At 32.8% G+C, this 18,173-nt stretch overlaps 1 long non-coding RNA gene across 3 annotated transcripts in view; it reads right to left on the bottom strand.

The window, feature by feature from the left end:
* Positions 1-540: 540 nt before the first annotated feature.
* LOC135293852 (uncharacterized) overlaps positions 541-18,173 on the bottom strand; it is a 57,209-nt gene continuing 39,576 nt past the window's right edge. For 2 of the 3 annotated variants that reach the window (XR_010355941.1, XR_010355942.1), the window contains 2 exons: positions 8,190-8,254; positions 541-2,577 (listed from right to left, as the gene is read on the bottom strand). This is a non-coding gene — a long non-coding RNA (uncharacterized LOC135293852). The remainder of the gene's footprint in view (positions 2,578-8,189; positions 8,255-18,173) is intronic. The other variant, XR_010355943.1, reaches the window with a different exon arrangement.

The following is an 18,173-nucleotide window of genomic DNA, read 5'->3' on the forward strand; positions in this document are numbered from 1 at the left end:
GCCAAACAGAATTCCTGCAAGGACATTGACTGAAAAAAGGATTAGGTGTTGAAACACCATTCTTGGTTTACTGGAATTTTGTTCAAACATTGCTATTTTATTTCTTGTTCTTTATCTGTAAAAATGTAGATTTTTTTTGTCATGCTATCTTTAGCACTGACTAAAATAATACTTTATCAGTTTAACAGAATAAAAATGTATGACAATGCAGGAAAAAAAGTTACCTGTCATGATCTTCAGGAACAAACTGTTTAATTATTTCAAGAGGAAAACCATGGAAGCAACCTGAAAGTATCTTGTAACAGCTGTATACACATAGTTTCATTTTCTGAGTAGGCAGTAAATTCTGATTAATGAGTATAAGGGAGCTGATGAACGATAAATGATAGTTACTGTATGTTTTGGTGTCCCTTGAGTCCAAAATCTTGAACTGTGTGTCCATTCCTTGGATATATATGGTACAGCTGCATTTAATGATCCAGAATCTATCTTAATTCTTAGCTGCCTTGAAAGGAAAGAACGTCATATTACAGTCCCATGAAAATTCTTACAAAAAGAAAAAGTAAGTAATAGCACTTTACTAATATTATTCTAATCAGGTAAGGTTTTTGGTTGATAATGTGGTTTATGTTCACCTCTTCATATCCTTCTAGAAGCAGAAAGACTGCTTAAAAGCACTGAATAGAGAATAGAAGCTGAGCATAGGGGTAGAGATCAAGAATATTCATAGTAAAACTTCTAAGGATGGAGGGAACTGGGATGAAAATTCTACTAGGATTTATGCTTTTTATTTTATTTAAAACTGCCTAGGTAAAATGAAGGGTTGCTGAAGGGTGCTGTCTCTGACAGCTCCTATTACATAGGTAAGGAGGTTGCTAATGCTTTATGTTTTATGACAGCTGCAAGCAAAATGTAAAGTGAATCTAAAAAAAAACCCTAAAAAAATCATGTGAATAATAACACAATATGCAAAGGCCGATAACTTGTATAAGAAGTCACATATCTACTTCAGCATGCTTTGCTTTGAATAGCATTACCTTCATACTTTCAGTACATGGCTACTACTTACACCTGATGATTTACTGCAATACAATCTGTTTTACTACAATTGATGATTTATTACACACGTGATTTATTACACACATGATTTACTACAATTACTCAACAATATGTTCATTCCACCAGATTTACCATGCAAACTACTCTTGTAGTAGGAGTTTGTTTGTCTCATAATACAGATTCTTTTCAAAACTTTTTAGAAAGTCTTCACAGTTCCACTGACATCTTTTCTGGCATTACACTTTCTTGTAATGCTTTAAAGGAAGGACAGCAAACTTATTCCATTTGTACTTTGAGTTCCTAGAATATTTTTGTTTTCCAGAATATAACAAAGACCTGGTTGATACATCAAAAACCATATTGAGTCTCAGAATTACATCAAGAATCGATTTAGTAGTATTCTGGTTATATTTAATGCTTAGGTAGTCATTCAGCATATTAATATAGGTGATTTATCCTGGCAACAGAGCAGCTCCCTATTCATTTATTTTACATAAGTTCATAAGTACAGGGATCACATATATGAATGATATACTAAATATACTGAAATTACATATGAAATTATATGTTTAAAAAGAATGCATATAGTGATAAGATCTTAATTTACTTCAGCTGTACTGAGCGGGAACTAAAAGCATTTTGTACTTAAAAAAACCTCGAATTTTTCTTAAAATTTTCAGGGCTACTACAGTGAAGCTACTGACACATTTTCTACATGTACCAAGTGTTGCTTTAGAGCATAACTGAACTGACTTGATTCAATCCTGTTAGATGCCTAAGTCTCCCATCTGTTGTTCAGCTGCCTCCGCAAGGGCTCACCAGACTCTTATAGGTTTTGATTCATACCTGTTAGACCTTCATTGAATATCTCATATACGGCAGGGTACTTCAGATGTCACTGGGCCTTTAACTGTTATACTGTGTGCTCCTTTTGTTTTTCACTTTCACTGTCACATAAGGTATTCCAGATTTTGTTAGAATAAAATTGATCTGAAAAAAATACTAATAATTAAAGACTTTGATTGGAACTTCTGTGAGATAATATAGGGGTTTTGTCCAAGATCATTAGATATGAGGTGAAGAGCTGAAATACAAGAAAAGGTATTAGAATACAAGTAGTATTAGACATTACATATTTGTTAGTATTAAAAAAAATACCTGAAAGTACATTGAAAATATGTCACATTCACACATAAAAGCATACCTTTTTTAAAAAAACATAGAAGAATTCTGCTAGGGATCTTCAATTTGTTTATTAAGGATATGAATCACCTTAGCAATCTCAGTTTTAAATTTAATGTACTCTTAGTATGGCTTTATTGAGGCAGAGATAAAATATTTATTTTTTTTAAATATCTGACATATCTATTTATTTCTGAAAAAAATCTGAATTTTAACTTTAGAGGTAATGTATTCCATATCTGTGATCTTTTTCTCTCATCTCTTTCTTTCCTTGTACCTGTAACTGAACCAGATTCTTGGAGTGGGCATGAGTTTGTCTTCCTGTGTGGAATGTTTCTAAACAGAATAGAAGAATTTCATATAAGTAGCAAAATATATTCTAATTCCAATATAAACATAAGAAACTTATTCACAATATGTATATTTATATATTTGTGTTCTTTCCTTATTTCCATTCTTTCCTTATTTCCTAAAGAAAAACAAGACAGTAAAAGCAATGATCAATGGTCTAGACAACACAGATTCTAAACAAGAGATAAATCTACCTTCTGTACCACAAAAAATCAGAAAAAATATTATTTCAATTTTAAGCACACAGTATAATCCCTCTGTACAAAATTATTCTACAATTAATTTATTAAGTTCAGCTATTTTCATTTTTCTTTTTAATGAAAAAAGCCGTTCAAACTAGAAGTATTGCACATAATTTTGGGGGTTCTTAAGGTAACCAAGAGAAGATATAAAAAACATGAGATCACCTTAAAATCTCTTATCCAGACTAAACACAACCATCTGCTCCAGAATGCAAGTAGAAAGAATTGTTTGGGGTTTTTTGGCTTTTTTGTTTTTTTTTTTTTCAATTCAAATAGGTCACCACCACCACCACTATTTAATTATGCTTTATTGTAAGAACATTGCAAGCTAAAGCAGCCTACGGCAGCCTCCACCAATACTAAAATGGTCTGTATCAGCAGTATTTCCATGTTTCCCTTTCCTTATTTTCTGTATTCTTTTTAATAAACCTCTTCGTACATTATTAAAAAAAAAACAAACAAAAAACAAAAAAACCCCAAAACATGCTGTCTCTTGAAAAGAAGCGAGAAGTTACTGAGCTATAACAAAACTCCAAGTATGATTGCTTTGGTCATTCATATAGGTTACAGGTAGTCCTCATACAAGCTGCTTTTTATTAGAACCTTTCCCTAGAAAAAGCTTAGACAATTATGATTTTGCTGGTTATTTACACTTTGGGGTTTGCATGCTTATTTGTTTGTTCATTTATTTATTTATTTATTTATTCACTATGCTTTGATTTCTGTCACTGTTGGAAAATTGTAATTGTACTCAAACTAAGTTTCCTGTGTTCCTTTTACATGAAGAGAGAACAGTTTTATCTAAGATCATCTGGACGCAATTTAAAATTATGAAACAGCTGCATGAAGATGGCATTTCTAATGAACTGATGAATTAATAAATAAAGCAGGGAAAACAATAATTTGCTAACAGAGACAGATGATAGAGTGAAATACCCACCAAACAAATTCTTCCCTGGAAAAGGATTCTGCCATTTGAAACTTGCAGGACTGTGTATAACATTTTCAGAACTACTTGCATTTAGACTTGGAATTGACATCAAAATACTTCCAAGAACTGAAAATGATTTTGTGACAGCTGTTACATACTGAAATATTTTTTTTGACAATGCTGATACTTCTTATCAAGAGAGATCCATATACTCACAGACAAGATGCTGTGATCCAAATTAAAAAGGAGTACCAGGGAAGAAGACTTGGAAATTGTGATATCCAGCAACTACAGGTAATATATACAACTTTTCTGCCCTCACTGAAGACTGTGGTAAGTTCTTTATATGTAAAGTCCCATCAGTATTCATCTTGAATATTTCCACAAATGTAATTTTCTCAATAGAGAATACTACTATAAAGTCATAATTCTGTAGAAAAAGACATTACTCCAAGAAGAAGAAGAAAAAAAAAAGCCAAAAACCAAAAATGTGAAAAACAGTAAAAGAAAGTAAAAAAGCGTAGAAAATTGATTATTGATAATGTCACATCTCAGTAATTTATATGAACAGTACCTAGCAGGACTTGAAATAATCCCTAGGGTTAAATAGCCAGTAATTTAACAACTACTTGGAGTAACTGATTTTATGAAGGGTCTATTTTAAAGAAACAGAATTATTTAATATGTAGTAACTTTACTTCAGTGAAGTGTATTGTTATATACAGTGCTAGTTTCCCCAAATTGAAAACTGTAGGATCATCTCACTCTGGTATATATTTGAGAATCATCCTTTCTTAGTGAAGTACTACTTCTCTTCATTTCAGTTCCTTGAATTCATTTTAAAGAACAGTAATTTTCTAGAATCTCATGCACTGTTTTCCTCAGAATCCAGCTCAAGTGGAAGGACCATTACAATATATCACAAAGTGTGCAAATTTTACCTACATTTAATTTACATCTTATTTTTATATGCCTACTGTATTCTGATAAAGCAACTATATAAGACTCCAGTTGGTATTCACTGAACCTTAGAATGTAACTATTTTGTTAAGATTAGCTCCTCTGTGCATTTTCTTTTAAAAGCCGACATACTTGACTTCTGTTGAAAAGTGACCTGTGTCAGACTCAGAGGGAGGCATATTAGGAATGACATCCAGAAATACCCATCCTTTATAAAATTTTCCACTTTCTATTGTAAGATATTATACTTCTAAAAGCATAGCTGAAATAAGCTGAAATGTATTTCTGACAAAATCAGGGCACAAAAGAAGACTTAAACTGGCATAGCATGTACTTCCACCAAGATTCTACACTTGAAGATTTGAAATGCTAGAAAAGTCTGCCATTGATGCAAAGCCACTAGAAAACAAGAGAAAAAAAAAGATTAAAAAAGAAAGGACTAAAGTCCATAAGTTCTGAGCATGTGTGTTATTTTGCCATGCTGATAACATAGTCCCTTGGTACCCTTGGTACAGTGAAACTATTATTTTCAGAAAATCTCAGGAAAAAAATCCCTTAATGGAAAAAAAAACCCAAAACCTAAAATATATTTAAATATCTTTTTTTCCTCTGGATTGTTTTTAAACAAAGGGCCAATTTAGAAGTCAAATAGCAACATAGAAGGAAATACAAACATTTATTTTTACCACTATTTAAATACCACTATTCAAATGTGGGTATAATCTATAATTGTACTTGCTCTATATTTTGGATTGAACATGTTAAACGATTACAAATTTGTCAAAACTTTCAAGTAAGACTTCTCTATCTGATTTCTATAAAAACATATGGAGTACTTTGGGGTCTGTTTAGTCTATTGAACTTGTCTTCTCTTACAGCTTGAGATGATGATTTTTTTTTACTGTTGCTTACAACCTTACAAGGCTCACATATAAGCTTAGCTCCACATAGTACCTTTTTTTTCACACAACATTCATCTAAAAAAATTAAGAAAAGTAAAATAGTAAGTAATGTTCCAAGTAGTTAAAAAAGTGAATTAAGTGACATTCTATTCCATGATCAGATTTACTCATAATTTGTAGCTGCCTTGGTTCCATATTCTTAGGATAACATTCAAGATGACGGACAGAAACATTTTTACATAATTGCCTGTGCTAATGGCAAAAATTCTGCACATTGGTAATTAAATTACACATGGGAATAATGTTTCCCTTATCTGTGAAGCTTGATATATGGGTATCTAGGAAATTCAGAAGTCTGGTGTAACAGTCATCAATGATGAAAAAAAATTTAAAAAGCCATACTGTGCTCTGCTTCATACCATTGAACTGGAAAAATGTGTTAGTAATCATACTTACTGAAAGAGAATAGTCCAGTTTCTATAAAAAAAGGCTGAAGTCTTGGTTCATTCAAATTAGTTTTGAAAACTTAACTATACTTCTCAACTTTCCTTCAGCTATTAATAAAGTCAAAGTAGGGACACATACACCATTATAACATGGCGTTGGGAATGGTTATCTCTTTCCATTGAGTTCAATGTGAATCTTCATCAGTCATTATCTAATTGGTAAATAATTTAAATTTCTGAATTCATGTGAAGGAATCTGGGGGTTTATATCTGTAACTTAATTCTACTTTTAATTTTTCTGTGTTTTTAAAAGACATTTTCTGTTTCAGTGCTGAAAGGTACAATGGGTGACAATGCGAATTATGCCCAGATTTTCAAATTTCTTTGCTCCAAAGGCTCTGTGGGATAATTTTCCCCATTTCTATTTATCTGCATAAAGCAGATTATTAGTGACATTAAGGTTCTTTGGGAAAAAAAAAAGGCAATGTAAATGCAGTGTCTATGACACGAGTATGATTGTTTCAGATTATTTTCCTGAGATTAGTGAGGAATTATGTGCATATTTAGTGTAGAGGGGATGAGAAACACATATGTACCACTGTTTAATTTATGAGACAGACATGACAGCATAAAAAAAAGAATGAGCAAAAAATTGCTATCTACATTTCCTTGAGCATGCCATCCTCAATTTCATTCACTGCCCCTTGTTCTAGTCCTAAAGATAAAATAAAATAGTTGTTTTTAATTTTCCTACTGTCCAATGCGAAAAGTATAGGTTTCTATATGTTCTTGATCTAGAGATTACTTCCATGTTTATCAGCTCAGGTTATTGCTGACATAAGCAGTGAAGATGCTGGTTTGTAAAATGAAACATTATGTGATATCCCTGACAAACCTCTTTGCTTTTCTTTCTGTTTCTCAACAGTACTGAGAAAGTACTAATTATTTTTCTAGTACTTCAGAGATATCCCCCAAGATATTCATCAACTTTTCTCTGCCTTCCTGATTTTCTGAGTTCCTCCAGAACAGCCTCATGTTCTGCCTATGCATACCCATTGTGGATAGCATCTTTTGTGTTTCTTTTATAAATAATCTCAAAATCCTTAAAGATTACTGAAACTGCACTATGTTTGTTAGTGAAAATGAAGTGTCATGCATTATGGAGTTCAACACTATCCATTCTCATTTGATTTTCCACATAAAGTAGAATATAGATAACATCAAATTGAATCTATTAAAGTATAGTATACATAATTAAGCTAATGCATATTTTGCATCTAGTGCCATATAGTCAACAACATTAACCATCTACTCTGTTTGGACTTTCATTAAATGTGTTTCAGGACATCAGTATATGCCTTTCAGTAATAACTGTTCATACTCCATCTGGAAATGGGAGATGGCAGTAAAGTGTCTATGCTATAATACTTCCAAATGAGGTTATGAGATGTTAATTTTATGGTTAAACAGCTGATGAAAGTTCCCAAGGGAATGCTTTTACAGAAAGAGGCATTATTTTCAGCAAGCCTTGCAACTGTAAACATCTCTAACTCTTTACTGAGTTCTGCTATTTTCTAAAATGTCCTTCTGGTAAAGACCCTATAGTATTCCTCTATAGTAGTGAATTCAGGATTTGGGACCATGTAGTGTATATCACTATAATCTGCTACCTAATAACTAGCTGAATTTTGAGAGAAATTTTGTTCTGATCTCTTCTAGTACTGTTTTTTTTTTTCACAAGAGTGTTAGGAGACATGGAAAAATATACTTGAATATAAGATAGACATTCCTTTACTAGCACTGCTGATTTCTTGTTTTAAATTTAAAAAAAAAAACCTAATATGAATTAAAATACACCAGAACATAAAGTGGGTCTACTTATTAAAAATTCTCAGTGGGTATTCTTATTATTAAAGACTTTAGAAATTAATTTTATTACCTATTGTGAATTCAGATAGGTAAAATTCTCAGGAGACCCATCTACAGAACCCCATTATCACTGAGAGGACTGTAGTAGATAGGTTTAAGCAAGAGTGTTTTATACACTACTATTAGCAGCAGTCAGATATCTTATCTTGCCAGTCAAAGTATTTCAACAGAAATTGAGCTGTCTCACCTTTTCTGGCTACTTTTGAGTGGTAGAGTCATAGTACCAAATGGTAAGAATTCTCTCCATATGTTCTATAAAAGAAAAGAGAAAAGAAAATGCTATATAAATCCTATATACCAGGTTACTTGGTTTAAGGGGAGATGGGACCAAATAACTAATTTTCTCTAGTCCCTGTAGTTATATTGGTGACATGAAAATGTTGCTCTCTTCAAAGACCTTAATAGCTTTACGGTCTACAGATGTTATTTATGACAGTTGTATATACATCTGATGAACTGTGTGAGAGTATCCATATGTCATCTATATATGTCTATATAAGAATCATCTCAATTTCCTGAAATACTAAAATCACAAGAAACCTAAAAATTTCATAAGAGATACAGCAGCTATAGCATTATTTCAACTTTAAAAATTACTCCATTGAAAGAAGCGTATATATTTCTGTGGCAAGACTACATATATACATATCTCCTATATTTTTTCTCTTTTTAATTTACTTTAAAATAAACAGATAAATGATAGATTTGTTTTGTAACTAAACCAGTGAATTCCATGAATTCACCTGCTCAATACTCTTCATTGCCTTTCAGAGCTTATGTGCTGAAGAGTGTCCTAAGCATACAGTGAAAGTAAACAAACTTTTTAGCATAAAGTAAACAAACTTTAAAGTAGCAATAATGGAATGGCACATTTTAATAATCTTAAATTCATTACACTAAAGATAAAAGTTCTAAGAATCCCTGAAGAGGAGGACGATATGAGGTTTTCCAGAGCTTTTTCAATTGAGCAAGGTTATTTACATCCCATTTCCTGATCCCATGTATAAGTATACCTACACTCACAGACACATAAACTTATACAAGCACTGACATATACAAGCACTGACTTTTTAACTGGTATGCTGAAACTGAAATTGTTCCTCATTTGGCCAAATAATTTTAAACTGAAAATGCCAACATTTGTGTTAAGAGAAACTTCACCTAAGTTCACATATGATTCTTCAAAAGTAGCAGTACTTTGGCTGTAAGTGAAGACTGAAAGACATAAGGCTAAAAATGAGCAAACAAACGGAAATTACTGGAAGAGATGTAGAAGACTAAGTGAAGCTTTTAGCAATGAAATGTCTTGCTAGAGAGGAACTCCCCTATAAACCTCTCTGGATAACAACTGTGTAACTTTTAGAACCAGCAAAAGAAAGGTTTGGTTATACATTTACTTGTCCTAAGATAATAAAGGGAAATATGAATGAAAAAATTTCATTTAATTGTGTTCAGGCAAAGTCATATATATGTTTGTGTGTGTGTGTGTGTGTGTCTGTATGTTGACATACGTTTGGATTTAAGTCCTTTAAATTCTGAAAATAAAGAAATGAAAATATAATTATATTTCCCTAGTTCATTTACGTATAGCAGATACAACATTTACTTTAAGGTCTATGCTATGCACTTTTGATACATTAATCATGTAGTCATATTTTATCCAAAGAATCATTGATATATTTTGCTATATATTTTATGTTCCATTTGATAGTTCCCACATTTTAAAAACAATTATTTAGAGCAATTTTTATTGGGAAGCAGGCTTGTAATTATTGGATAAATTAAACTGACTATAAGATAATTTATAATTATGCTAAAAGAACTCTTAAATATTAACATACTGTAATAAGCATTTTTACATGACAAAAAAACCCAAAACAATTTTGTTTAGCTGAGGTAAAAATTATTTTTCTCAGCGGGAGCAAAACTACCATACTGGTATATCCTTTTTCATGATTTCATTAGGAAATTCATATTTCAAGGACACAGCAGAAGTCTACTTTATTCAAACACAAGACTGAGATTTTAAAATCACAACAGTCAAGAAATGTGGAAATTGTTTTCTCATTGTAACTGCTTTATTGTATCAATTTAAAACATAATGCTATTCAAGGGACCTTACTATATATTCACCTCAAGAATATTACTGAGACAAAGGTCAAATTTATCAGCTTTCTGTGTAAATTTTTTGCTGTCATCTTATTCCTCCGACAGTGCACTTCTACCATAAACAAGTTGACAAGGTTTATATTGTCCGTTGTAAACCAAGATTATGAGATATTTTAGTGCAATCTGAGGAACATACGGAGTAATGCAGAAGCAGACTCCATGAGACTAGACTTCTAAAAGTTTGTTACAAGAGTTTCTATGTCATAGCTTTGGAAAATGCTATAGTTAAAATCTGAAAATATATGTATGTGCTACATCCTTAATTTGGTAATGTTCTTTTACATAATCAAATATTTATATATAGTGCACAATAGTCTGACTACTACAGCTATGATTGACTCAATGAAAAGGTTCAAACATTCATCAAAATTATTGGAATGCAACTTAGAAAAATTGAGCTGACATCAGAATAGGATCACTGTGTATTAAATTCTCTATTAAACATTTCAAAGAGCAGTCCACTTACTTTCATCTAAGCTCTACACAATGCAGAAACCAAGACAATAATAAGTGATGCTATGTCAGTTGTAGAATGTAACAAACCTGAGACCCCTCTGCTAAGAATAAGTCTATGTACAAGGTTGGACGCTGAACAAAGTGTGAGTCCTTCAATCAAAGAAAATGAATCAGAAGGCAAAGATTGTTACAGCCATCTCAACTTGAAGTTGCCTTAAGTCCACTTCTGTGTAGTAATGCACAACTAAATTCTATATCTATATTCCCCTCTCCATACCCAGAGTACACCTACTATTTCCCAAGAATTGTTCCCAATTCCATGAATTGTCTCCCAAAAAGAGATTCTTTACATAGAATACTTTAGCAGATATCAACCTGGGTAACAAACTCTTTTACAACATTGAATCCAGGGAAATCATGTTCTGATATTTGATTGATCCAAAGAATTCCTCCTTGTGGGCTATCAAACCAGTTGTCTGGTTTCTCTGTCAGAAAAGTTTCTATTGCCTTCTTTCAATAGGATAAGGTAAAAACAGCTCATATGCCTGGCTGTCATAAATTATATTTAATTCTTTCCCCAGCAGGATCAACACCTGTTCACAGTGTGAGTCTTTCAGAAAAACACAGTTGTCTTGTTTTAGTGGCAAACAAAGATTATGAGCTTGGAAGTGAGTCAATAAAGGAGACTGTAAACGTTTGTGGTTTTGGAAGAGAGGAGAAAAGCTGACCTTGTTTTAGGATGCCGTGGTGTGGGTGGTGGAAAATAAAGTATTATTTATAAATCATTTCTAGAAAGAAAATTTATCAGAAAAACCCCCATAATCTTAGTTTTTTTAAAATTTTGTGGTTTTACTTACCTAGAACTTGTACAGCAAAGCAGACACTTTTAAGTACTTTTATGACAAAAATAGTTGAAGTGTGAAGGACTGGAGGTTTTTTTTTAATTCAAATCCTTCTGTTTACTCTTGCACTCTGTATTTTATACTACTGTAAGGATTCTGTTTGCAAAGAAATTTTACTTCTGCTTTTATTTAAGATGTCTTCTATAATGTTGCTACAAAAGCTAGCTGATATTGTTTCTTTGACAACAATTTTATATTGCCTAGTTGAAATTGCAATATATTCTGATTTTCCCTCTCTCTACTGTCTTTTTTTTTTTTCGTAGAAATATAAGAACACCTCATAGCTTCTGTTTCACTAATAAATGATTTTTAAAACAATCTGGACTAAGTTAATATGATTTCATTTACTGGTGTTTACAGTATTTTACTATAGGAGATATAGCTCAGACTCCCACCATATTATTTGGGTGTCTAAATTTGAAAGGTTTGGGGTCCTTGGTTCAAAAGAAATTAATTCTTCCTTGATATTCTGTCTTCATTGGCAGGTCTAACTTTAAAGGTCTCTATACTCTGAATTTCGAAAAGCAAAGTTAATGAACTTTCAGATTTCCATTATGAAAGTACTTAAATTATAATGTATGCAGGCCAGCATGAAAACTGGCGTACACCAAAGCATAGTCATTACTTACTCACTATGAATTCTCTTACTTTATTTTTCTCCTAATGCATCTGAACCGATTTAAAATGCTTCAGAAGCAGCACAGTGTCTGTGTTTCAGGATTTAATTGAGTTTATACCAGGTTATAAGCAGGGTTGACTCACAACACACAGAAAAAAACCAAAAGTCTCCATGTAAAATCAAATTTTAGGCTTAAAAACCAGCTCTAAATCAGCTGCTAGTTACAGATTCATTCTCTAATGAAAAGCAAAAGACCATGAAAACTCAATGTTATGGAGCAAAACACAGAAAATAATTGTTTGAAATCAACAAGCTTTCTTTGAACTTTTTCAAATAGAAAAAAAATTGTTTTCATATAATTTGACTATGAAATCATGGGGTTTTAAAATTTATTTTCCAGCAAGTTTAACACTTGAAGTTGAAGCTTTTGGAGTGTCTACAATGAGGTCATATTTCACACTCACGATGTGAGTTATCTGAGCTGGATTTTCTTTTCCTACTTTCTGTGCAGCTGTACAGAATGAGTGCCTGAATCTCTTTCACTGATTATAAATGACCAGAAGATGCTGAAGAAATGTGTGTATTTACAATGAGATGCCCATAGATTATTTCCACTCAGTGTATTAAAAAAACCAGTTTCTTTGCAAAAACATGTGTTTTGTAACCTCATCTATTCCCACCTGCTGCTTCGAACAGACCTACAGTCTTTTTTATGCCTTTATCATCCAGTTGAAGGGTTTAGCTTTTCTCTGAGGAATACAGTTGACTGGTTTCCTACTTTTTTCCTCTCCTTAACCAATCTCCTTAGAGGATTAAAAACATTTTCCTTAAAGCACAGTTACCACTATGATTAAATTGTTCTGTGAAGTAATGGTAACTTTAAACATAGGTGCTCACAATTTTTCCCTTGAAGACTTCATTATAAGTACAATAAACTCTTTTTCTAAGTCATTGGTTTTCAAAGGTTTAGCTAAAATACCTACAATTATTGCTGCTAGAATAAAGTTTCTTAACAAGTCTGAATGATCAGAAAGATAGAAAAAAAAAAATTAGAAGGACATCCTTGGCTTACGTTGGAAAATCCAGTGTGTTAACCTCTGACAAATGACAAGGGTGTTTTAAAAATGGGCTACAACTATTGTCACCTCTCAGACCGCAGCCTCACAGTTACAATTTATAACAGCAAATATTAGTTGCACCATGAGTGAAAACACATGTTAATGAGAAAAACATTATATTAAGGCAAAGAAGTACCTTTTTCCTGGTAGCAGGTTAATGAATCAACACACTACAGGTTAATGCCGTAGCTTACATGGATATTTAGCAGAGGTCACTGATGGTTATAGTTCTGAACTTCAGCCTGCTGCAAAGGATCTTTGAAGCATTTAGTCACTGTGTCCTGAGGGTCAACTTAGTTGTAAAATCACATTTGGGATCAAGATGGAATTTTCATATCTACAAATACTCCTGGACAGTTTTTCTTTCTTCTCTTCTGCGAAGCACAGCTCACTCCCAAGGACCATGTTAGATCATAAACTTTCTGCTTTGGAAAACTTCAGGCCTCATTTTTGGGTCATCTGTTCTGTGGAGAACACTGGCTTGTGGTTTGACTCATTTGTGCTTCAGACATTTAGATTGCTGCAGGCCATTGGAAGCATTATGCAACTAGTGTTAAGTAGAGTCAGGTAAAACAGCAATTCTACAGACTTCTGATACAAGACCTTTTTGCACTGGTTGCACAGTATACTGAGACAGGCTGATTTCAGTGCCTGTGTCTATACTGAAAAATAGAGAAAAAATAATCTGCCGCTGACTCTCACACTCATACAGATCATGGCTAGTTGAAAGTTAATTAATTTAGGATAGTAATGTTGTTCAGGTATTATTATGAGGTGCAGCTTGTGTTTATCCAAAACCAAAGTGGACTACCTACATGAAATAGTTTCTGCTAATTAGCCATTGCCTAAACACCCTCAATACTAATAAAGCAAACTGCACATGGGGAGCACACAGTGGTGCAGATGATAGGATGTAATCTACTTTTTTTTCTTTTCCTCAAGGTAAGTAGAAAGCAATATATTTAAATAGCTGATTTTCATTCAGGGATATCTTTCTGCCTCTGTTTTTTTAACCAACATTAGTTATCTTTTCTCACCACCTGTCTCGATTTGTAATTGACAAATATTTTTTGGACTGTTTCAACAACATAGTTATAAGATCGTGTCAATCCTGTTACAGCCACTGCTCTAATGGTAACATGCTTATGCTATATTAGCATATATTATGCTAATATAGCTAATATGTCTTTACTCTGATCATAATATGGACTTTCATCTTTCTTTCTGATTTGAAGAGAGCACAAAAAGCCAACAAACAAACCAATCAAGTGGTCAGTAGTAGGTAGCTGTTGTTTTACATCAGTTCAGCAAACTGGAAGCCTGAGCCGGCAAGTCTCATTCTTTATTGACACCAAAGAAATAAGAGTTTATCCAGTAATATAATGAAAGGGTGTGGGGCTGAAATTTTTTCCAAATGTCTTATAGATTATTTACCAGTAACTTCCCACAGTCAGATTCTTGACAGCAGGCTGTCAAACAGCTGTTATGGTGGGTCAGTGACTTGTGGGACTGACAGCCTTGATGTCACGTCACTGAATTACAGCTCACAAGGGTCTTAAAAGACCTTTTGCAACAGAACCACATAAGAAATTCAAAGTGAGATTCTCACCCCTTTTTGTTCAGCATCTTCCTGTTCAGTTCCTCTGATAATTGTCCATAACTTACAAGTGAGCCCAATTTGTTTGTAGCCTTTAATGCATCCTTTTAAGCATACCGTAACAAATGAGTGAGCAGGAAAAAGGAATGTAGCATGACAACTCCTGTTCACACCAAGTAATTTCAAAGGCTTTATTTTTTTTAGAAAGAAAGATGTAAGCCATGGCAGGACTATTAATTACTAGGTCTCTTGCCTAACTTGTTTGACTGAAGCCAAGTAACAACATTTTTGTCTTGACAGGAGTTTTGATGGATGAGTATCATGTAAACAAATGACTCATTGGTCTCACTTTGTAGAGAGAGAGAATGAGCCTGTCAGATTACTTTATAGGTAATGGGAAGACAGAGACCCCTATAGAGCAAATTAACCCCTTTGCCCTCCAGGGTGTACATTTAAATGAATCAGACGTTTCTAAAAATCTGTCTTTGAAACAATATAAAAAGTTAATTGTGATTACTTCAGATATAGGTGAGGTATGGATGTCAGAGCTTTATATGCTAGGTAATATTGATTTGATTGTCCTTTTAGAGATTTAAGAGAATGAAGAGAATGTTGTAATAAATGACATTTTATACATTTTGGAAGATTGTCCATTGTCCTTATGTCATTAAGCCCATGATGGGATTGAGAAAGGAGCCTCTTAAACAGGCATATATGTCTGTAAATTACTGTGACATTTTAAGGTAGAATGTTAGCTGAGCTCATTACATTTTTGACACTGATATCTTATAACAGCTTCAGTCTGGAGAGAGTGTTACAGCAGTTTCTGTGAGCAAAAAGCAATTAGGTAAAAAACTCAGTCCTGATTTTAACAATACTAACATATTTCTGAGGTGTGTAGCACCACTCAGATAAATGACACAGATTTGTAGAGAATTTATATAAAAAATAACTTAGCAGCTTCTAAAATGGCAGAATACATTGAGGTTACTTAAAACAGTATTGGGGGAAGAAAAGAAGACTGGAATTAGGGAGTTACTTTGCATTATTGAATTGTAAAAAAGAATTTAGTCCAGGCAAGAGACATATAATTAAATAATTTGTGGCAAAACAGTCTTTCACATACTTAAATACCAGAGTAGCAGTTTTGTGTCAATGAAACTATGAGCTAAGACCTTTTTATCTTGGCACCCATTTGTCACGTCTCAAGCATTTACTGAAAATGCCAAGAGAATTAAGTACAAATGCAGGACTGGTCAGTGTCGAGTAGGATGTTACCATGAAAATGAGCCAGCATTAACTTATGAAAAGAGAAATTGCCTACAATTTTGAGATGGCAGTCCTCTGCAGACATTTGGGAATAAAAGACAATAGTTTTCTTGATTTGGGTGAGATGGTAATTTTATTTACATAGATGTCAATCAATGAAAGTGCTACTAAAATAAATTAGGTAATATTATTAATACTGGAAGCAGAATAGTTTAGTGTTTTTCTCTGGAAATAAACATAATAGATGAAACTTACTTGTGTAAAACATGATACTTTTATTGATGAAAAACAAGTAATTACAATAGCAGCACTGTAAGGAAATTAATAGACTGGGGGAACCAAAGCTTCTAAATCACATGGAATTTAAATGCATTCTAAAAAACATTTTCTCCTCTTTGTTCTTAATTTGAAGGGACTTCTCTTCCAACTGTACAAGAATTTATCCCTCACTTCTTCATTAATGTTTCATGCTATTTTTTCTGTCATGAATATTTTGTTCTTTTTTGGTCTATTTACTTAATGAGAACAGGAGCATTTTTTCTCTAAAAAGAAGTGGCTGTTCTTCCAATTCTTGCAGGGTAGGCAAAGATCTAGGAAGATAAATCATTAAGCAGAGTACAATAAGAACTATACATGTAGCATTTATTTGCTTTATCATAGGGATAATTAATAGGAGGCATTAATGCCTGTTCAGGAAGTCAATGTAGATAATGGTTTTCAAATTCAGACAAACTAGAGAAGGAGCTTCGGAGTTGTAATGTATCCATATCACACAAATTACAAGACTTTTTTAAGTCACTGCTTTTCAGGGATTGAGGTCTTAAAACCTTGTGATTACACTAGGCCATAACTCCTTTTTAAGTAAACTACCAGCTTTGTATGGGAATGCAGGTATAAAAACATGACTTACTGAATAAAAAAATAAAGGCATGAAACCACAATATTCATCAACATTTTATAAGTCATGACTATTCTGCCAATTTAATGACAGAATTAAAATTTAGACTAAGATATTTAGGTTTTAAAGCTTGCTTTTGGATTTATTGATTTTTGTCATATTTCAGAGCAATTTCTGTTCAGAGGTTTGGAATCCATGAAGATCAAAATACAAAGAGAGATACTCTATATTGAATATTGCATCTGTGTGTCTATTTAGGAGAACTGGCAGTACTATCATTTGAGATTAAACAATTCACAATCAGCAATACAATACTGCCATGTCTAAACACAGTAATGGACATCTCACCAAACAACGGTGTGTACCTCTATCCTATGTTATTTATGAATGTTTATCATTAATTATAACAAAAGCATCATTAATAATAGAGAATTGTATTTCCATGCGTTTGCTTTGTCTTGAGTCTCTAAAAGCTCTTTGAATATGTGGCTATATAGCCCAACTATGCAGGAGGCTCAGGAAATGCAAGATATGGTTTTAAACCCATCACCTGGATAAATGTCTCTCTCTTTACTGGAGTAATATAAAGGTTCTACATTCAGTTGAAATTACTGAGTATGTTATTTTATTTGTCATTCAAATGTATTTCAGTTTTTCATCAGATTTTAGCTGATGCCTTTCTTGGTTTGAGGACTCTTTTCAAAATAATAATTTTACAAGTTGTTAAAATACATTAACATGATGTAAATGTTGGTTCAAGAAATAGCTTTTGGGGCATGTTTTATAAAGTCCTAATTCCTGTGGTTTTATTTATTCAAAATTAGAACTTACTCTGCAAGCCCAATCCTAGCATACGCTATTTATTTTATAAGTATCGTATTGAAAATTTGGGTTAGGTCCTTTCTGTAAGTGCAGTATGTATAGGATATCTTAGAAATTAAAGGAAAAAACTTCCTTCAAAGAGAATATAATAGAAAATTACTCTAGTCTAGCCTTTTCTCCTTAGTACCCATATGGAAATAGTTAGGACAAATTTCATATACATCCAGCAGGGGATGTAATCACACCTTTTTTATTCAACAAGATTTCATGGAATGAAAAAACCCCATAGTTTCAAATTGTCAAAACTTTGGTATATGGGCT

The sequence above is a fragment of the Passer domesticus genome, chromosome 2, assembly GCF_036417665.1.
Source record: "Passer domesticus isolate bPasDom1 chromosome 2, bPasDom1.hap1, whole genome shotgun sequence".
In the NCBI taxonomy this organism is placed as follows: domain Eukaryota; kingdom Metazoa; phylum Chordata; class Aves; order Passeriformes; family Passeridae; genus Passer; species Passer domesticus.